The 22364-nt window shown below is 44.6% G+C and overlaps 1 protein-coding gene across 4 annotated transcripts in view; it reads left to right on the top strand.

The window, feature by feature from the left end:
* Nucleotides 1-22364, top strand: part of C3H12orf75 (chromosome 3 C12orf75 homolog) — a 76458-nt gene that overhangs the window by 15743 nt on the left and 38351 nt on the right. For 2 of the 4 annotated variants that reach the window (XR_011030033.1, XM_068272790.1), the window contains exon 1: nt 18859-18942. The exons of 1 other annotated variant lie outside the window; for it this stretch is intronic. The gene's annotated coding sequence lies outside the window, so the exon portion shown is untranslated. One more of the 4 variants, XM_068272791.1, reaches the window with a different exon arrangement.

Genomic DNA, 22364 nt, shown 5'->3' with positions numbered 1-22364 from the left:
AAATTGGCCCTAGACTATGATACATACACTACATGATACGTACATAGACATAGACGTATGACTATTGTAGGGACTAGATTGTGAGCCCCTCTGAGGGACAGTTAGTGACAAGATAATAAACTCTGTACAGCGCTGCGTAATATGTCGGCACTGCAGCTATAACCCGTGGCGCAAATTGTCGGTGCCGTGCTATCATTCCAAATTCGGGGGGGGGGGGGGGGGTTGGGCTAGCTGTCCCACTGATTGTTTTTATTAATATTCCTGAAAGATTCTAGCCCTCATTCCTTCATTTTTTTTAGTTTATTCAAGATAATGCACTCTTTCCATCCATTTCGTGGTTATTAATAGTATCTTTGCTATTATACATATGTGATGTATCACAGAGATCTGAGCATTTGGCGTGATGTGTCACGACTTCAAAAAGGTTGGGAACCACTGTCCTAAGAGGTAACTTAGGAGAAAAGGTGAATTGTATAGTGTGTGTGTGTGTGTGTGTGTGTGTGTGTGTGTGTGTGTGTGTGTGTGTGTGTGTGTGTGTGTGTGTGTGTGTGTGTGTGTGTGTGTGTGTGTGTGTGTGTGTGTGTGTGTGTGTGTGTGTGTGTGTGTGTGTGTGTGTGTGTGTGTGTGTGTGTGTGTGTGTGTGTGTGTGTGCGCGCGCGCACGCGCAAAGAGGATGAAGGTGGGGGGCAGAAAAATCCCTGGAGGTATGACATAGTGTCTGATAGTCCATTTAAACTCATTCCTTGATACAATTGTATGGCCTTTTAAGAAGGGTAAATTACAATAATGATATAATAAAAATATAACTGAGGGACCTTTTCTGTAGCTCAAAGGATTCTGTTTAGTTTTGGTGAAAAAATGAGTCACAGGGAGCCAAATGTGACTGTATGATGCGATAGGGCAGTGAGATTCAGCTTATCATCTGTTTCCATAGTGGCATACAAAGCAGTGTGGGCCAGCAGTGCTGCAGGATAACATTTCCATGGTCCTTAGACTCTAATTGTTCAAAAGCTGTGAGCAAAACAATATAGCATTCAGAGATGATTGTTGTTCCAGGAAATCAGTGTGCACAACACCATTTGCACGAGTTTTCCACCTGAAGCCTCTGTTTTGATTTTTTCAGAGGTGAGTCACTGTGTCGGTGTTCCATTGGCTGGTATTTTGTTTCTACTTCATAATGGTGCTCCACATTGCATCTTCTGGCAGAGCCAGAGGCACTGTGCTTTTACTAAAAGACTTACCTTCATTCTCATACTGCACATTTTGTCAGCTTTCAGATTAGTCAGGAGTATCGGAGGAACCCATAAAACAGCAATAATAAGACCAGACAGGTGCTCTAGCTGCTTTTTGGCCTTCAGTGTGGCTTAAGAAGAAGTAGGAAGCCTACATGCAAGACAAGCTGTCTAAACTGCAACATTAAACTATTCTTTTCCTAGTTGTATGTGACTTTTACTGGGAGGTGAGTAGATCTCTCCATCCCACTTTCAAGGACAACTGCAATGAGAGGGATAGGGAGGCTGCCATATTTATTTCCTTTTAAGCAATTCCAGTTGCCTGGTTGCCTGATCTTCTGGCTCTAATACTTTTAGCCATAGACCCTGAACAAGCATGCAGCATATCAGGTGTTTCTGGCATTATTGTCAAATCTGACAAGATTAGCTGCATGCTTGTTTCTGGTGTTATTGAGACACTACTGCAGCCAAACAGACCAGCAGGGCTGTCAGGCAACTGGTATTGTTTTAAAAGAAAATAAATATGGCAGCCTCCATATTCTTCTCACTTCAGTTGTCCTTGAAAGTGGGCCTGAATTCTTTCACAGGACAAAAGGAAAACATTGAGAAATTCACCCTTTATGTATTTAGAGAGTTTAGTCTAATTCCCTGCATCTGCGACTAATCACATGTGTAATTTGATCTCTCACCTGTGTCAGCTCAGGAATCTTGGCAGAACAGCTAATTTGTAAACACAGGATGTTAACTCTATGTGTGCTTCCATGAAAGCCGGAAGTAGACACACTGCAGGTTGATTGCAGGATTTGTATCAGCTGTAACAAAGAAATGTTCTTGTTTAAATGTTATCATGCTGTTGCTTATCTTTTAGAGCTGAGAGGAAGTTCTGAGTTCAGGTGCACTTTTGTTTTTAAATATTTGATACCATTAGGCGCCTCCTATTGATTCATTTCCAATATATAGTATACCTCTTACATGTTGGCTTTCGGTTCCATATTATTATCTGTATTCTATTTTCCTCATTGTTGAGATGTACTACACCATTGGCTCTTTATTGTTGTCTCTTCTGTTTTTTGAGTGTAAGTTTAAATTGCAAATTAAATTGCACTGTCCTCATGCACTTCATTATGACAAGACTAATGTATTTAAAAAATCTGACACAAAGGGAAGCTATGAGGTTTAAAAAAGAACCAGTCAGACTGATTATTTAATTTCTGTAGTGTTAGTTATTGCATGAAAATGGAACTTAATTGGTTCCTTTAGCCATCCTTTTGTTCCTTCATCATTTTCCAGTTTTGTTGGCACAGATCTAGATGTGCGTGCATGTTAAAATGGCGCCAAGTTAATGTGGGCACCTGACATAGCTGCTAGTGGAATAATGGCAATACTGCAGCTGTTCTACTTAAAGAGACACTGAAGCGAAAAAAAAAAATGATGATATTATGATTTGTATGTGTAGCACAGCTAAGAAATAAAACATTAAGATCAGATACATCAGTGTAATTGTTTCCAGTACAGGAAGAGTTGAGAAATTCCAGTTGTTATCTCTATGCAAACAAGCCATTAAGTTCTCCGAGGGCTGTTATCTGACTTTTATTATCTCAACTGTTCCTGGACTATTTACTTTTTCTCTGCTAGAGGAGAGGTCATTACTTCACAGACTGCTCTGAAAGACTCATTTTGAATGCTGAGTGTTGTGTAATCTGCACATATTATAGAATGATGCAATGTTAGAAAAAACACTATATACCTGAAAATAAAAGTATGAGAACATTTTCTTTGCTGCTAATCTTCTAGTAATTATTCATAGTACACAACCAATTCACTATATCATATTTTTTTTTTCGCTTCAGTGTCTCTTTAAGTTTAGCCCTGCTGTAAACCTTACACCTAACACCACCCATCCTTTCTTGTCATAAATTTCGGCTCGCTATAGTTGTTGCACAGTTAACATTGCAGTCTATGGCAGCACCCCCAAATTACCTGGGGAAGGTGCTCCTGATTGACTAGATTTATTTTACATCAGCTAATCAATGGGCTTATGTAGGGATCTAACCACACCATGCAGGGAGATCCTTGTACAGGCCTGGGGAGACATTTGTGCTGAAGTCGGGATTTGAACAATTCCCTTTGTTGTTTAGACATGTGTAGGAGTTGGTGCCAATACTCCTGAGCCTGTACATTTCTTTGTTGTGCATCTGGCATGTGGCACCTCACAACTGCATTGTAGCTGAAGAGTTGCAGTTTCTGTGATGTACAGTCTTATTTTAGGAACTTTATCATCTTTTTACTTTAGCCTTTTTGTTCGCTGCCCCCCCCCCCCCCCCCCCCATCTATCATTTCTACAGCTTTTAATACTCCACAGCAGTTCAGCTTAAAGGTTTGAAACTGCTTTTGCAATGATTTTAAGCAGGTTCTTATCTAACGCTTGTATATCCACAATCGATAGCCCTATCATCTCTCATCTATTTTTGTCATGGCTTTCAGCACGCAGTAAAATGAGGTTCCATTTGCTTCATGTGCCTGTGTGTTTTCGGTGAATAGAGCGCAGTTTATCCAATGCATTCTAAAGCTACGGACACATTTGCAGTAAGTGTCATATGAAACAATTGTTTCAGGTGACAGTCAGTGAGTCTGCTCTGTTGTATAGAGGGGGAGCAGGTGGCGCCCCACTACTGGGACAACAATTAAAGAAGAATTGCATTGCTTGTTACTGATCCAATACCACAGTTCATCAATCAAGATGTCAAAGATGACTGGGGACATCTGTACTCAGGCCACATTTTCACCAGGACAATCCCAAACAATCAATGTAGGGCAGCGGAAAAAAAAACTGAAGTGATTGATAAATGCCCTAAGTTATTTTCACTTCAATCGTATCTAGCAGCAGGTTTGAATAAAGCGCCATATCATGTGGGGGGCTGAGTCACCAGCAAGTAATCTCAACAGCTAATCACTAATCGAAGTAACTAGTTATTAGTGCTAGCGACCACTTGCTATCACCATCATATTCTAGTATAATAACACATCCTAGTTGTGGTGATTCAGTCCTATGATATTGCTCTAAAGCTGGCCATACACCAAAACATTTTCAATAATTAGTAATAAAAGATAAACAGCACTCGCTCAGGATATAGTGCGGTCTGATTAGCTCCCAAAGAGCAAAGTCTCAGATAGACCACACAGTGAACAACAATAATAGAGTCCCCGTTTCAAATAACCAAGCCCTGCAGCTCAGTCTCTGGGTTATAGCCAGCAGTGCAATAAAACATATATTCAAGTAGTTGCGCATTATCAGTTATAATCATGCATCCATCTTGCCCCCCCTTCAGGAAACCACTCACCGGATGTTGGGGTATCAAAAAGACCAGTCAGCGCTTTCGGGGTGTATGCCCCCCCCCCCCCCCCTGTCTCCTTCCAGGCTCCCTCCCCCTTTCTCGATGCCATGCCAGGTGAAGGAATACTGTGTATATCTGTATCCTCTTAGGGCTGGAAGCAATATGTAGAGAGAAAGACACACAGAAGACCAGCTTCCAGTAGTGTGATTCTGCGCTTATTAGCTTAAGAAATATTTAAAAAACAAAAAAACTTGCGCAGCATGGTGTACATAATGGGTATGGGTAGAGTCAGCTCCCTTATGGCCGCCGTATTAGGGTATGCTTCCTCACATGTCACCGCCGCGTGCTCCGTTAAGTACCAGTGTGCATCTAGCATCCTGCGTCCTTCATCACTCTGTGGCTCCACAGAGTGACGCAGAATACTAGATGCACGGCGGTGACATATGAGGAAGCATACCCTAATACGGCGGCCATTAGGGAGCTGACTCTACCCATACCCATTATGTACACTATGTTGCTCATGTTTTAATGCAGTTGAAAGAGAAGGAAGCAGTTGGCACTGCAGCAAAGGACAGCCGACACTGGGGTGATGCAGGCAGATGCCTGACAGCCGTTTCATGCTATGAATGCGCTTCTACGGAGGCTAGGATGCATCCTAGCCTCCGTAGAAGTGCATGTATAGCGCAAAACGGCTGTCAGGCATCTGTCCCCAGCACCCACTGCACCACCACACTTTGCAGACATGGTATGAGGCCTGTTTTAGCAACACTGTGTACTGCTCTATGTGCCTCGCTTAGTGGAATAAAGCACCTGCAGTGCTGATCATCCTTCCTATTTCTTCATTTATGGTCAAGTTTTAATGCTTTTTAAATATTTTTTAAGCCAATAAACGCAGAATTACACTATTAAAAGCTGGTCTTCAGCATGTCTTTCTCTCTACATATTGCATCCATCCCTAAGGCCTAGTTCCCATAGCGTTCCAATAGCGTGTCCGTTCACGTTGGAAGCTTTTTGAGGCATTTTTTTTCCTTTCCCTGTGCTTGGTTGGGCGATGCGTTTTTGTTAAAAGCAATTTTCTAAGTGCTTTTCCAGAGTGTTTTTTTAATTCTCTCCCTGACGCAAGTCAGAAAGTAAACTCTTTGATCTGGAAAAGAATAAATACAATGTATTTATACTTAAAAACGCAATCGCAATTGCTGCACAAAGCAATTTTGTGAGCGTTTTGCGGTTTTCCTATACCTTCCATTCAGGGCAAATCACCCTGAAAATGGTCCATGCAGTGCTTATGTCAACTGACAGCGCACGGAACGCCCCAATCTGAACTACACCATAGGAAAGCATGGTGTAGCCATTTTTAGGGCGCTTTTAAAAAAGTCCAAAAGCGCCTCTAGTGTGAATGAGCCCTAAGAGGATACAGATATACACAGTATTCCTTCATCTGGCGTGGCATCAAGAAAGGAGGAGTGAGCCTGGAAGGTGACAGGGGGGGGGGGGCATATACCCCAAAAGCGCTGACTGGTCTTTTTGAGACCCCAACATCCTGTGAGTGGTTTCCTGAAGGGGGGCAAGATGGATGCATGATTATAACCGATATACCAAGAGCGCAACTACTTGAATATATGTTTTCAAATATTAGATTCTTGAACAACAATCTAGTAAAAACATGCTCTGAGGCACTTGAGTCTTTTCACCCCAGTCATTTGGCACTTTTTTGTGGATTCTATTGACCTGAAGAAGTTGGCAACACCCATGAAATGCATTGCCTAACTCTATTTCCTGTCCAATACACCTTATGAAATCACTTTGAACTTTATTGGCTACTTTGTCTACAGGAGGTGTAAGCCAAATGCCTCTTCTTTTTAATCTGGTTTTAGTTGTTTTATTATTTTGGGCGCCTCCACCCACCAGTATTAGTAAAAGCATGGACACTCTTGATCGATTGTCAATTGAAATTTTGATTGAACATTTGACAGTAAAATTTGTTTGTCTAAATCCAGCGGGGGGGGGGGGGGGGGGCGTATACGTAGGCACGAGTTTGACACACACGCACCTTCTTTATGCCGGCAACCACATACCACATAGGGCGCATATATGTGGACGGAGCACAGAACCAGCAGTGGACACTAACAGGTAAATTATACTGCACAGGGCACCTTTTACATTAAGGGGGCATCACAAGGCCGATTCCTGAGATATTTTATGCTGAAATTGATCGGGAATAGACCTGCGGTGTATGGGCAGGCAACAGATCTCTCTCCGATCACATTTGATCAGAGAGAGATCTGTCTCTTTGTCTGATGTATGGGCACCTTTAGGGTTCATTTTGGGACATCCACAGATGTGTTTGCTTTGTTAACCACAGCAGTTCCTGTTCCGAAATCTTCCAAATCCTTTCCTTAAGCCCTGTGTAGTGGCTTGAAATAATATTGTGTCATTTAGAACTGGATGGATTCCAGCAGCTAGATGGCTAATCCATCTGAAGCGTGCTATCGTTATTTCTGTGAATGTCAGTGAAGGAACATGTTCTCCGATTCTCAGATTTTGTCCACCCACCAGGGACACTTGTCTCCATAGAGTTTCATGTTTGGCTTTCTCTGGGTGCTGCAGCTGCACAATCCAAGAGCACAGTGCTGGGGTACTGGTGGTGGGAATGCTCTGCGTAACTGTGGTCAGATGCTGGTCTGTAAGCTTCTTTCAGGACGGGCTGATGTGAATGGTTCAGTGCTCTAGACAAAACACTCGGAACTGATTCTCAATTGTATCTCAGCTCTATTAATGAATGGAATAAAAACAGTTAACCCTCTGTACACTCCAGTAGATCTAAACAGAGGGACTGTCAGGCATTTGCTGTAAATCTCTAAATACTATTGTTTCATTGAAGTGACCCTGAAGCAAACCTGGCAAAGTGAGCATATGATGATAGATGGTCAGAGGCTACCATTAGGGTCCTTTCACATTGAATCATTGCTGTCGGTTATAACTGAATGGACAACTTGATGTGCAGCCCAGGTGAAGGTAATGCCCATGTTTCCCTATGGGTCAGTTCTCTTTGTATGCGTTTTAACTGAAAGCATTTTCATAATGCGCTGCTATCTAACAGCTGATCAGTTAAAACCAAGGGCTGTGGAGTCGTAGTTGGAGTCGAAGTCGTGGTTTCATAAACTGAGGAGTCAGAGTCGGAGTCGGGTGATTTTTGTACAAAATCCACACCCCTGTTAAATATTAGACTAAGGAGTCGGAGTCAAGGAGTCGGAGTGGGGGCCATTTTGGTTACCCAGAGTCGGAGTTGGAGTGTGGTTTCATAAACTGAGGAGTCGGAGTCGGAAGATTTTTGGACCGACTCCACAGCCCTGGTTAAAATGCGTCCAACAGTTTTTCAGCTTACAGTGTGAATGAGGCCTAAGTGAAAACTACATGGTCAAGCTTTTTTTATTTGTTTCAGAGCTACAACCAAAAATCATACCACGGTTGCCAAGAGTGTCGGGTAGAAGTCCACCAGTGTCAGTCCTCTTGCACACTACATGCGATTCTGATTTTTTTATACGATCCAATTTTTGATTCCAATTAAAAAACAGCAGCATGCTGTACTTTTTTTGGTATTTAGGTATTATGCCGTTCAGGCAGTTACACACTCAGGAAAAGTGTATACAATGTTTCATTCCCTTCAGTCGCGTAAAGTCGGGTATTAGTCTTCCGAGAATCCGAAAACATAACAACAAAAGTTGTATAGGCGATACCTTAAAGGACCACTGTCACGAAAATCTTAGACTACAGCATACACTCCATGTAAACACAAATTAGAAGTAAAGGGGCCCATACACTGGTCAATTTCAGCCATCGATCAGAAATAGATTCTATCAAATATATCGATCGATTTGCGGCGATTTCAAACAATTTCAATGGATTTGATCTATCTGACAGGATGGAAAATCTAGGTCGATCTGCTGCTGGTAGCAGATCCATGGCCCATAGAGTTGCATTGGATCTAAAGGTCCAATAATGCATTTAGATAGATTTCCAATACTGTAGATTTCATTCTGAAATGTATTGGTAATCTGTTCCTAGTGTGTGGCACACTTCAGATAGATTCCTGTCAGATTCGACTTGACAGGCATCTGACAGAAATCTATCCGATGGTCAAATCTGCTGCAAATCTGTAAGTGTATGGCCACCTTTAGTTTCTTCCATAGTAAAATGAGCCATAAATTACTTTTCTCCTATGTTGTGGTCACTTACAGTATGTAGTAGAAATCTGACATTACCGACAGCTTTTGGGCTAGTCCATCTCCCTATAGGGGATTCTCAGCAAGGCTTTTATTTCTTATAAAGACACTCCCTGAAAAAGATTTAGAAAAAGATACTGACCAGTCTCCCTGCTCACCGTACACTTATTTGGCAGTTGGACAGAGCAACTGCCATTCACTAAGTGCTTTTGAGAATCGAGAAGACCCCGTGAGAAGATGGACTAGTCCAAAACCTGTCGGTTTTCTCCGATTTCTACTACTTGCTGTAAGTGACAGTAACATAGGATACAAATAATTTATGGCTCATTTTACCCTGGAAGAAACTTACTTCTTTTTTGTATGTGTTTATATATATTTTTTAAATTTTGAGATTTTCGCGACAGTGGTCCTTTAATGACTAACTGTACAAGATTTTTCTGCAAGCTTTCGAAACTTTACGTTTCTTCTTCAGGCATGTTTCAGAACTGGTTCAGAACCATTATTATTATGTATTGTATTTATAAAGCACCAACATATTAAGCAGCATTGCAAAATACACCATACAAAGTGGTGTCACATACTCAAGCTTATATTTATATATGATTTTCTGTGGTTTCTTGGGCTTCATATATAAGCTTGAGTATGTGACACTACTTTGTATGGTTCTGAACCAGTTCTGAAACATGCCTGAAGAAGAAAATTAAAGTTTCAAAAGCTTGCAAAAAAATATTGTAATGTTAGTCATTAAAGGTATCCTGAGCCAGAACAAGCACCTCCATCCCTCCCGCCCCAGCAGTCACACACTGATTGCTATCAGACTAAGAGGCACCCCAGGGCCCCCAACATCTTAATCTCTAGTTATCAGGCTTGCAGTCACTGCCATGTATACAATTTTCTTATTTCTCTCTGCTTCAAAAACAAAAGGGGAATGATAGCTGAGCGAGTTGTGCACCCCCTCCTACACTGCGCCCTGAGGCTGGAGCCTCTCTCATCTCTGCCTCGGCACAGCCCTGAAGGTATCACCTAAACAACTTTTGTTGTTATGTCTTCGGATTCAATCCCTTGAGCGTCAGTGTCTCAGTTTACAACTTGGAATCTCTTGGGGGTGCTGTGGCTGTGCAGAATGAACACATTTACTTACATAATAAATTACAGTAAATAACTAAAGTAATAGGAAAAAAATTGTTTTGTAAAATTAGTTACCCTTAACCTCCCCCGTTAACCTGCGCAGAACGCTCCCAGCCACCGGAGAGAGACTGAGGAGTTAGGGGTTGAGGAGGAGGAGGGTTAGGGTTAAGATTAGAAGTTGAGGAGGAGGGGTTGAGGTTAGCAGTTAAGGAGGGGGGGGAGGTTAAGATTAGGGGTTTGGGGTTAGAGGTTAAGGTGGGAGGTTAAAGACACTCTGAAGCGAAAATGTTTTTGCTATATTTCCCTTTTAATTAGCTTCAGTACTCTCATTAGCGGTAAACCGCCGCATCCTCGCCGAAAAACGAGGGCTGCAGACCCCCCAAACCCCCGGGCAAACATCCACGACCAACTAGGTCATGGATTGTGCTGCCCTGAGAGGCAGAGCTATGAGCTGTAGCTCTGCCTCTCCTGCCGTCAATCGCCGCACGGATTGCCGCCTCTCCCCGCCCCTCTCTGAGTGAGAGAGGTGGGGAGAGGCGGCGATTTGCCGCGATTGACATCAGAAGAGGCAGATCTACAGCAGAGAGCTCTGCCCTTTCCAGGAAGCGCCGGCCAGATTTCCCCCCCCCCTCGGAATTTGGGGGTCTGGAGCCCTCGTTTTTTGGGGGGAATGCAGCAGTTTACCGCTAATGAGAGTACTGAAGCTAATTAAAAGGTAATTATATCAAAACATTTTCGCTTCAGACTCTCTTTTAGGGGCCAGGTTAAGGAGGAGGGAGATTAAGGTTAGGAATTAAGGAGGGGAAGGGGGTGGTTAAGGTGGGGGGATTAAGGGTTAGGGTTAGGAGTTAAAGAGGATCTGTATTAACCCTCCTGGCGGTTTGTCAAAATCCGCCAGGGGGCAGCAAATACGTTTAAAAAAAAAATAAAAAAAATGTTCCATGCCTCGTCTCGCTACATGATAGCCGCTGCTCAGCGGCATCCCCCCAGCCCCTCCGATCACCGCCGGCGATCGGAGATCAGGAGACCCCGTTCAAAGAACGGGATCTCCTGGAGGGCTTCCCCCATCGCTATGGCGACGGGGCGGGATGACGTCATCGACGTCGTGACGTCAAAGGGGACTCCGATCCACCCCACAGCGCTGATTGGCCAGGCAGCGCACGGGGTCTGGGGGGGGGGCGGCTGCGGCGACGCGTATAGCGGCGGCGATCGGGCACTGCATGCAGCTAGCAAAGTGCTAGCTGCGTGCAGCAAAAAAAAAAATTATGCAAATCGGCCCAGCGGGGCCTGAGCGGTGCCTCCCGGCGGCATAGCCCGTGCTCAGCATGGGCTTACCGCCAGGGAGGTTAACAAAAAATTCTCCGGGGGGTACTCACCTCAGGAGGGGGAAGCCTCTGGATTCTATTGAGGCTTTTCCCGTCCTCCTCTGTCCCACGGCGGCAGCGATAGAGCTCTACGAATGGCAGGCATGTAAATATTTCAGTGCAGGCGCAGTAGCGGCTCTTGGCTCCGAAATAGGTGGAAATAGCTGATCCCAGTCGGGTCTGCTGTACTGTGCAGGCGCAAGTCTCCTGCACCGGCGCAGTAGAGCGGACCCGACTGAGATCGGCTATTTCCGCCTATTTCAGAGCGGAGAGCCGCAACAGCGCCCCCTCTGGAGCAGGGAAACGTAAATATTGCACAGCCTGACAAAACTGTCGGCTGTGCATTCAGTGGGCTGCAGCGAGACCAGCGTCGGACGGAGAAGGACGGGGGAAACCTCGATAAGAACCAGAGGCTTCCACTTTCCGAGGTGAGTACCCCCATGGGGTGTTTTTTGTTTGTACAGAGTCTCTTTAAGGATGATGGCGTTGAAGGGTTAGGGGTTAAGGAGGGGGAATAAGGGTTACTAATTTTACTAAACTATTTTTTTTCCTGCGTTTTTAGTTATGTACTGCAATTTATTATGTAAGTAAATGTGTTCATTCTGCACCTAATAACCACAGCACCTCTATTGAAAGAGACTCCAGGCTGTAATCTGAGACACTGAAGCTGAAGAGATTGAAACATTGTATATACAGTTGCTGACGCTGAAGGGATTGAAACATTGTAAAGCTGAAGGGATTGAAACATTGTAACTTCTCATGAGTGTGTTACAGCCTGGACTGCATGAGGCCTCGTTCACATCTAGCTAGCGCAGATAGCCGTGTGATCTGAATGCAACGCATACGATCACACGCCATCTGCGCCGCTGCTGATCCCATCCATTGACAGTGATGGGATCAGCTCTGCGCTTCCAGGCAAAATGCAGGCAGCAGTACGCAAGCGCTTACTAGTGCATCGTACTGCTGCGCAGTGCAGGATATGTGATTGGTAGACGGGCTGTCTATGCCCATTTGCCGTTCCTGCGTTCCAGCACATCATACGTGCTTCCAAATGCGCACAGAAGCGCGTATGATGTAAACGAGGCCTAAGATGTAAGTACCCTTTTTTTAGGGCCTGAGCCCACTAACGCAGTTGTACGCAGTTGTGTCCGCTTTTCAGCATCTGTAACATTGATGTGTTGCTGAAAAGCGGACACAACTGCGCACAACTGCGTTAGTGGGCTCAGGCCCTTAATCAGAATAAAAAATCGGATTGTATAAAAAAAATCAAAATAGCATGTAGTGTGCAAGAGGGTTCAGGTGGAAGTCCTCCCCTCCTCTTTTACATTTCAAGCCATCCTGTTAGTCCTGTAATGTGATGGATGTCTTCAGTGAGCAACAGAAAAGCTCAGGAAGTCAGGGCTAACCTCCTATTTTCTAGTGAACCTTCATATACTTCATCCAAAACAAGAATGTGCCAAACCAGTCAGACATCAGTCAGAAACACCTAATTTGCATGCTTGTTCAGGGTCTGTGGCTAAAAGTATTAGAGACAGAGGGAGAATAGGACAGCCAGGCAATCTGCATTGTTTAAAAATAAACATGGCAGCCTCCATACCCCTGTAACTTCAGGTTTGCTTTCAATTTTAAATTGGGGGGGGGGTCCATGACTCATTGAAAATGTGCTACTAACTAAAAGGTCGGACAACTGACCTGTAACCTTATACAAATGTTAACCTGCATGGGTTTGTAATTATTTAAAGCTGTGCCAGGTTGGATGATGTGTCTCTTTTTTTGCACGCAATAAAAATCTCTGTGCTTAGTTTGCCTTCTAGGTTATTATCTAGGTAGGTAAACTATCTTAGTCTGACAGCTAAATTATTTGCTATCTCATACTAATGGCAGCCATAAAAATAATCACTCGATCGATTATTTCCAGCATGTTCGATTCGGTTTCGTTCGATACAGCCGTCGATTTTGCATGATAAGTATGCAAAATCGACGGCTGTATCAAACGAAACCGAATCGAACATGTCGGAAATAATAGAATCGGTCCCTCGGATTGAGCAGGAAACCGCAACGTGAGTACCCGGCATATCTCCCATCTTCCTTGGGTGACATCCCTATTGTTTACTGCTGTCAATGTGTATTGGAAGAGACTTCTCTTATGTGGCCATCTTGGGTAAGGCGTTCAATTTAGTTTTTTGATGCACGTTGGGAGGAAATGGTTCAAACAGCTAACTGTAGTTTTGTACATAAATACAGTTCTCCTTTAGGTGTACTGAGCCCGGTTAACCTTGACCCACTTCAATGCATCCTGGGTGTGATACAGGAAGAGGGACTACACTCCAGCACCAAATGGTCCTAACCAAATCCCTAATCGCAGCGAGACAAGAAATTGCTGTCAAGTGGCTTTCCCCAAACCCCCCTCTACTACCCTGCTGGCAAAACAGATTAGACAATGGATTCCCATTTAAAAATCTAGTGTATATGCATAGAAAATGTGTGCAAATATTTTACTTGATATGGGGCAGGTGGAAAGAAAGGCCATAGACCATTGCTCTCTTATACCTCCTGTCTTTTAGCTGGTATTGCTACATCATCACCATTTGCCTGATATACAGTACTTGGCACATCAGATTAATGTATCCTACATTGTTGATGTATATTAATATCTTGGTAGCGGTATGCTGTGCTTTGTATGTGACTATACTGCACAAGAGTTGGGTTGTACTGGTTTGCCTGTATTTTCATCTTCAGTTACTTTTGTATAATGCCCTGACTTTCCTGTACGGAATCTGTAAAATAATTTTTTGTACCTTCTAATAATTAATTATATGCTATAACCATTTATGCCCAATTAAACCTTTTTTTTTCTCTGGTTAAAGAAAAATAACTGCACTTTGTGTGGTTTAGTGAAGTTGGTACAAGTCCAGTATATGGCCTGAATCAGTTACACTAATAACTAGCGTTGAGGTTAATAATCGTCTAGACTCTAGAGCATGGGCGTCCACAGAAAATTTTCCAGGGGGGGGGCAAAAAGGGGAGGAAGAAGTGGTGTGGATGGTGGAGAAGTTGTGCGGCGCGCTTAGCGCGCCACGGCAAAAATTGGGTGTGGCCATGGACCAGAATGTGGGTGTGGTCAAGGGTGGAGACAAATTTACATGAACTTAGCAATGTGGGACATTAGATTAGGACAGTGGTGGGGAACCTTTTGGAGGCCGAGTGCCCAAACTGCAACCCAAAAGTCACTTATCTATCGCAAAGTGGCAACAGCAATTTAAACTAAATACAAACGTTTTAACTCATACATGAACATTATGGAAAATCCAAGTTGAAAATAAACTGTGAAGATAAACAATTTCATCCATCCTACTCCTGAAAAATGTATTCTTTTTTTTTTAGAACCTCCCAGTTTTACTTTCTGTTTTAAAAAGCTAAAAAAGTAGGTTTAATGCTATTTTCTCATATGATGATTCAGCTTTTCCCATAGTCTCGCTGTTAGCAATCATGAGGCCCCCAACAAGACAAATTCAGCAATCATGAGGCCCCCAACAAGGCACATTCTGCAATCTTGAGCCCCTCAACAAATCATGAGGCCCCCAAAAAGACAAATTCAGCAATCAGGAGGCCCCCCAAGACAAATTCAGAAATCATGAGGCCCCCAACAAGACAAATTCAGCAATCTTGAGGCCCCCAACAAATCATGAGGCCCCCAACAAGACAAATTCAGTAACCATGAGGCCCCCAACAAGACAAATTCAGCAGTCATGAGGCACATAAAAAGACAGCATTTCACATAAATAGGCAGAATGCCCCCTTAAAGTGAACCAGAGACGAAGCACCCTCATGTATTTTACCATATAGACCAGTGGGAACATTAGAGAAAACACCTACCTTGATCTCTGCTTCATTCTTCAATGCTCAGCCTGCTTGTTAACAGCCCTGATATAATCCGACTGAGCATTTACTGCTCTCAGAAGCCATTTTCTGCTAGGACTACATTAACGACTGGCTAAGGATTTTTAAAATGTACCTGAAGGGGAAAATGTGCTCAATTTAGGATTATATCCAAGTAGAGCAGGGGTTTCAAACTTAAATGCAAACTGGGCCAAAACTGAAAACTGGGACCTAGTCACGGGCCAACCTCAGTGTCTACTGGCCACCTTCCTCCCTTATAATAGTTCCCTGGTGTTTAAAGACTCCCTCCAACACCTATACAGTTCCCCCTTGTCTAGAGGTCCTCCTCTCTCACCTATACAGTTTCTTGGTGTCTAGAGGCCCCCAACCTCCCCCTATACAGTTCCCTAGCATTTAGTGCTTTTATCCCTACCTCCCCTTCCAAGGTGTTATAGGGCTTCAACTCCAATATAGCTTCCCTGATGGTCTAGAGTGGGCCAAACATAATGCAAGGTGGAGAAACCACTTGGGGGCCAAATTCCCCTTTTTATCTCTTTCTTGCTCTCAGAAGCCATTTTCTGCTAGGAAAGTGTTTTATAGTTGGAATTTTTTACCAGTGAGGGTCACACTGTAGTCACTTCCTGTCTGAGTCAGGACTGAGTCAGCCACTTACATACCTGATATTTAACTCTTTCAGGCAGAGAAAGAAAAAAAGGAACACAGCATAGTTATTTGTGTTCTAGGCACTGTACATACCCATGTCTTTCTCATCAAGTGGCTGGATAGGGCTCTGTCTGTGACACAGGAGACCTGGGTTCAAATCTCGGCTCTGCCTGTTCAGTAAGCCAGCACCTATTCAGTAAGGAGTTTCTTGGGCAAGTCTCCTTAACACTGCTACTGCCTACTGAGTGCGCTCTAGTGGCTGCCTCGCAAGCGATTTGAGTCCGACAGGAGAAAGGCGCTATATAAATACTGCAATTATCATCATGTCACCTCGGGTATCCTTTAATATGGTAGACACCTCTCACCTGGCTTCTGAATTCTCCTCTACTGGCTGCTGTCCCTGGCCGGCCTGGCAATACTGTTTTTGGCTGGATTGGGGGTGATGTGTGGGCTGAAAGGCCTGGCAGTGATGCTGTGGCCTGGCTGGTGGTGATGCTGTGGCCGGGCTGGCGGTGATGCTGGGCTGCGCTTGGCTGGTTGAAGTAAATGCTGGCCTGACTGGTGGTGATGCTGTGACCTTTTTGACAGCGATTCTGGGCTGATTGGCTGGTGGTGATGCTGGGCTGGCTGGCCTGGATAGTTTAGGTGCCCCCTAGTTTAGGTAGCACCAGGAGTCCCCCAGTTTAGGTAGTGACAGGGCCCCACAGTTCAGGTAGTGACAGGAGCCCGCCAGTCCATTTAGAGACAGGCGCCCCCCAGTTCAGTTAGTGACAGGTACCCCCCAGTTTAGGTAGTGACAGGTGCCACCCAGTTCAGGTAGTGACAGGTGCCCCCAAGTTCAGTTAGTGGCAGGTACCCCCAGTTTAGGTAGCGACAGGAGCCACCCAGTGTATGCAGTGACAGGTGCCCCCCAGTATATGTAGTGACAGGCGCCCCTAGTTTAGGTAGTGACAGGGCCCCCCAGTTTAGGTAGTGACAGGTGCCCCCCAGTTCAGGTAGTGACAGGGGGGGCAGAACTAACCACAGCACAGCAGTAGGTACAAAGACAGACAGTTTCCCCTGTACTCCACCCCCATCCCCCCCTTGAAATTAGTTGCAGATTGGCCCGCCGCCCAACTCATTTGCAGTCTGCACATGACACAGTCCCTCCCTGGCGTGCCCGCCTCCTTGCTGACATCACAGACAGACAGTCTAAGGGCCTGTTTCCACTACACGCAGATTCAATATCTGGATGCAGAAAAACTGACTTCAATGAATGCCTATGGGCCTGTTTCCACTAAACGCAATTTTTTTGAAGCAGATTTCCCAATAGGCATTCATTGGAGTTAGTTTTCTGCATCCAGAATCCACATATAGTGGAAATAGGCCCTCACTGTTTCCGCCTGTGGGCTGGGCTCTGGCCGCACCCCCCTGCTTGCGTGAGTGCAGAGTGTGGGTGTGTGACATCACATCAGGAGCAGAGCGGCCCTTGTCAGATTGTGCTGCCGCCTGCTACCACGTGACCCGCCGTCTCCATGGCCACCCGCCCTTCCCCCGCGATTGGCTATTTCGCCGATCAAAATCAATAATCCAGCCAGGGCCCGGGACAAGGTCCTCCAGCACCAGAGGCAGAGATTTCAAAGTGCGCCCCCAAGCAACTTGCGGCCGAGAAACTGAGCGACGCCATAGATGCCAATGTTAAAGGATAGATTTACCGGCCACTGCCAGTAATTCAGGTGCTAAGGGCACGTGTATAGTTTGGGCAGCATGGTAGCAGCAGAGGATTCCTGCTACTCTGGAACATAACTCTGTAGCGACGGGGACAGCGGAAAAAGCACCGGTGGAATTTGCATACCTGAGGCGAGAGTAGCAACAATGGTAGCAGCAGTTAACTCTAAATAAATAATAATAATCAGTCTGATAGTTGTGGTGTTGGGGTTGGTGTTAGGTATAGGTTGGCGGAAGGTCGGTGGTAAGTGTAGGTGGGGGAGGGTTAGTGTTAGGTGTAGGTAGGGGGAGGGGTGGTGGTAGGTGTAGGGAGGATGAGGGTTGGTGGTAGGTGTAGGGAGGAGGAGGGTTGGTGATAGGTGTAGGGAGGAGGAGGGTTGGTGGTAGGTGTAGTTAGGGGGAGGGTTAGTGTTTGGCACTGAAGGGCACCAGGAGGGCAATAACAGAGCTGATGGACTACAAGGGGCTGGAAGAATAAATCCTCTTCTACCCCTAGTGACAGGTACTCTTTGAATGTATGCCAAAACATACACACACACACACCACACACCACACAGACCATTCTGACACACACACACACACCCCGACACACACACACCCCGACACACACACACACCCCGACACACACACCCCACTGACACACACACCCCGACACACACACCCCACTGACACACATACCCCGACACACACACACACACACCCCGACACACACACACCCCGACACACACACACACCACACTGACTGACTGACACACACACACACACACACACACACACACACACACACACACACACACACACTGTACACACACACACACACACACACACACATCTAATCAACTCCCACCCCCCTTACACATAATGAATGCCTGAGGTGAGGGGGGGAAGGCAGTTACACGGAGGGCTCTACAGCGCAGGGAGACTTATAACACCTAAACAGTTATGTGATTGGGAGGGGTGCACACTCGCTGACAGTCTCTCTGCTGCAGCTTTACAGCCTCTATTACCCCCTCCCCCATACCTTCGGCCTGCAGCAGAGTAGGGGCGACAACTATCCATCCAGTGCACGTGAAGTTTGCCTGGCTGGCTGGTGAGGTCATGTGGAGGAGCTCACTGCTGCCTGGGGATTCCTGTCTCCTGTCCGATGCTGAGCACTGTGCAGTGCCAGACTTCCAGAAGTTCCCGGGTCCCACGATGTCTTGGATGGCAAGCAAGTGGGGCCACTTCTCCTAAACACAGCAACACGCAAGTCGGCACCGCTTCCTGCTGTTGCCTAGCAACAGTAATGCTATCATCTGTTCGATGATAGCACTGCAGTGCATAGGTACAGGGACGCAGGGGGACTCTGTGGAGGGTGGGCACCGGGACTTGTTCACCTGCCAGCCGCCCGACCAGTGCCCGGGGAGAGTGGGTGAGTGATAGGCAACGCAGCAGCAGCCTGTCAGCCTCGGGCAGCAAGTGGCGGCCAAGTCTTCATACACTTCCGGGTGGCTAGGGGGGGGGGGGGGGGGGGCAGCAGCTGGCCAGGGGAGGGCAAATGCCCCATTTTGCCAGACGTAGGGACGCCCATGCTCTAGAGCGTCCAAATATATATCTGCATGCTATGATTAAGAAAAAAAATACAATATTAACCTTCTGGCCATACATTGTCTTTCAGGAAATTATTTGTCCAAACATTATTTTCTCCTTACAGAGTTAGTGGTTTTAGATGCAGGCGATGTTCTTTAGTGTCATAACCAGGACTTCGGAGTAATTTTTGGGTACTCGGAGTTGGTGGTTTCATAAACTGAGGAGTCAGGCTTGGATGATATTTTTTACCCACTCCATAGCCCTGCATGGGCTGTGGAGTCGGAGTCAAGGAGTTGGAGCAATTTTGGGTACCTGGAATTGGATGTTTCATAAACTGAGGAGTTGGATTCAGATAATTTTTGTACCAACTCCACAGCCCTGGTCATAACTGAGGGAAGATGAATGGTACACATTTCACCTCCTCTTCCGAGGTGATAACACATATTGCTCTGAAAAGTGATGTTTTGCACCAAAGTGTGTTATTATTATCAGGGCTGTGGTGTCTGAGCAATTTCGGGTACCTGAAGTTGGAGTCAGAGTCGGTGGTTTCATAAGCTGAGGAGTCGGAGTCGGATGATTTTTGTACCAAATCCACAGCCCTGGTAAGTATTAAGGTGGCCACACACGATACAATAAAATGATCTGATTTTATGGCAATTCGATAAAAACGATCAGATCTTCCAAAAAGATCGAAAGCTTTTTTTTCATTCTACTGAAAAATCCGATCGGATTTCCAGTTTTCTTCAATTTTAATCGATCCAGAATGCCAGATATTTTTCATCAATCTTTCTAAAGATTGTATGGTGTGTGTTGGATTGTCAATTTATTAATATACACACCCTAGCAATTTTTGTCAAAGTTTCCAATAATTTTTATCATAATTGGGGAAAAATTGAACATACAGTGGTGTGAAAAACTATTTGCCCCCTTCCTGATTTCTTATTCTTTTGCATGTTTGTCACACTTAAATGTTTCTGCTCATCAAAAACCGTTAACTATTAGTCAAAGATAACATAATTGAACACAAAATGCAGTTTTAAATGATGGTTTTTATTATTTAGTGAGGAAAAAAACTCCAAATCTACATGGCCCTGTGTGAAAAAGTGATTGCCCCCTTGTTAAAAAATAACTTAACTGTGGTTTATCACACCTGAGTTCAATTTCTGTAGTCACCCTCAGGCCTGATTACTGCCACACCTGTTTCAATCAAGAAATCACTTAAATAGGAGGTATCTGACACAGAGAAGTAGACCAAAAGCACCTCAAAAGCTAGACATCATGCCAAGATCCAAAGAAATTCAGGAACAAATGAGAACAAAAGTACTGTAATTGAGATCTATTAGTCTGGTAAAGGTTATAAAGCCATTTCTAAAGCTTTGGGACTCCAGCGAACCACAGTGAGAGCCATTATCCACAAATGGCAAAAACATGGAACAGTGAAGAACCTTCCCAGGAGTGGCCGGCCGACCAAAATTACCCCAAGAACGTGGAGAAAACTCATCCGAGAGGCCACAAAAGACCCCAGGACAACATCTAAAGAACTGCAGGCCTCACTTGCCTCAATTAAGGTCAGTGTTCATGACTCCACCATAAGAAAGAGCCTGGGCAAAAACGGCCTGCATGGCAGATATCCAAGGCGCAAACCACTTTTAAGCAAAAAGAACATTAAGATTCATCTCAATTTTGCTAAAAAACATCTCAATGATTGCCAAGACTTTTGGGAAAATACCTTGTGGACCGACAAGACAAAATTTGAACTTTTTGGAAGGTGCGTGTCCCATTACATCTGGCGTAGAAGTACCACAGCATTTCAGCAAAAGAACATCATACCAACAGTAAAATATGTTGGTGGTAGTGTGATGGTCTGGGGTTGTTTTGCTGCTTCAGGACCTGGAAGGCTTGCTGTGATAGATGGAACCATGAATTCTACTGTCTACCAATAAAATCCTGAAGGAGAATGTCCAGCCATCTGTTCATCAACTCAAGCTGAAGCGATCTTGGGTGCTGCAGCAGGACAATGACCCAAAACACACCTGCAAATCCACCTCTGAATGGCTAAAGAAATACAAAATGAAGACTTTGGAGTGGCCTAGTCAAAGTCCTGGCCTGAATCCTATTGAGATGTTGTGGCATGACCTTAAAAAGGTGGTTCATGCTAGAAAACCCTGAAATAAAGCTGAATTACAACAATTCTGCAAAGATGAGTGGGCCAAAATTCCTCCAGAGCGCTGTAAAAGACTCGTTGCAAGTTATCGCAAACGCTTGATTGCAGTTATTGCTGCTAAGGGTGGCCCAACCAGTTATTAGGTTCAGGGGGCAATTTCTTTTTCACACAAGGCCATGTAGGTTTTGAGTTTTTTTTCTCACTAAATAATAAAAAACATCATTTAAAACTGCATTTTGTGTTCAATTATGTTATCTTTGACTAATAGTTAACGGTTTTTAATGAGCAGAAACATTTAAGTGTGACAAACATGCAAAAGAATAAGAAATCAGGAAGGGGGCAAATAGTTATTCACACCACTGTACGTGTGTGGTACATTGGTCATATTTTTGAAATGTTACAATCAGTCAGAAAAATTGATTGCAATTCTTAAATTGAACAGATATTTAAAAAATTGTATGGTGTGTGGCCACCTTTAGACTTAAGGTGCGTACACACATGCGACTATAGTCGTTTGTAACGATCGTTCCCCGATCTTTACCAACGACGATCGTTACAAAAAACGAACCAACGACTATTAAGGCAAACGACGAACGAGGCAAATCGCTACAAAACAAAGTTCTGTCTTGGCGGATTTTTACCACCGACGATCGTTAGCAAAAGTGGTACATCGTTGGAAACGATCGTTCGTACCAGGCTGGACATGCGTATTTCACTTTTTCTCCAAGGAACTTTACAATTTTATGCGCAGGCGCATTAAGTGCTTTTACGTGATGTAACGTTCGTTCTAACGATGTGATCGTTACACACTTTTTACAACTAACTTTACTTCGGTCGTTCTTTCGTCAATTAAAAGTTCGTTCGTCGTCCTCAACGAACGATCGTTGTCGCATGTGTGTACGTAGCATAAGGAGTCAGAGTCGAAGACATTTTGGGTAGCTGGAGTCGGTGGTTTCATAACCTGAGGAGTTGGTTGTTTTTTGTACCGACTCCACAGCTCTGATTATTATTCTTATTATTACTTTGCATTTCATTAATAAAATATGCCTTAGAAAAATATACACATTTCAGATAAACAAATGCTTTATGTCCCACTTCAT

This window comes from Hyperolius riggenbachi, chromosome 3 (genome assembly GCF_040937935.1).
Source record: "Hyperolius riggenbachi isolate aHypRig1 chromosome 3, aHypRig1.pri, whole genome shotgun sequence".
NCBI classification, from domain to species: Eukaryota; Metazoa; Chordata; class Amphibia; order Anura; family Hyperoliidae; genus Hyperolius; species Hyperolius riggenbachi.
Note: the sequence above shows the minus strand (reverse complement) of the source record. Positions and strands in the feature narration are given on the sequence as shown.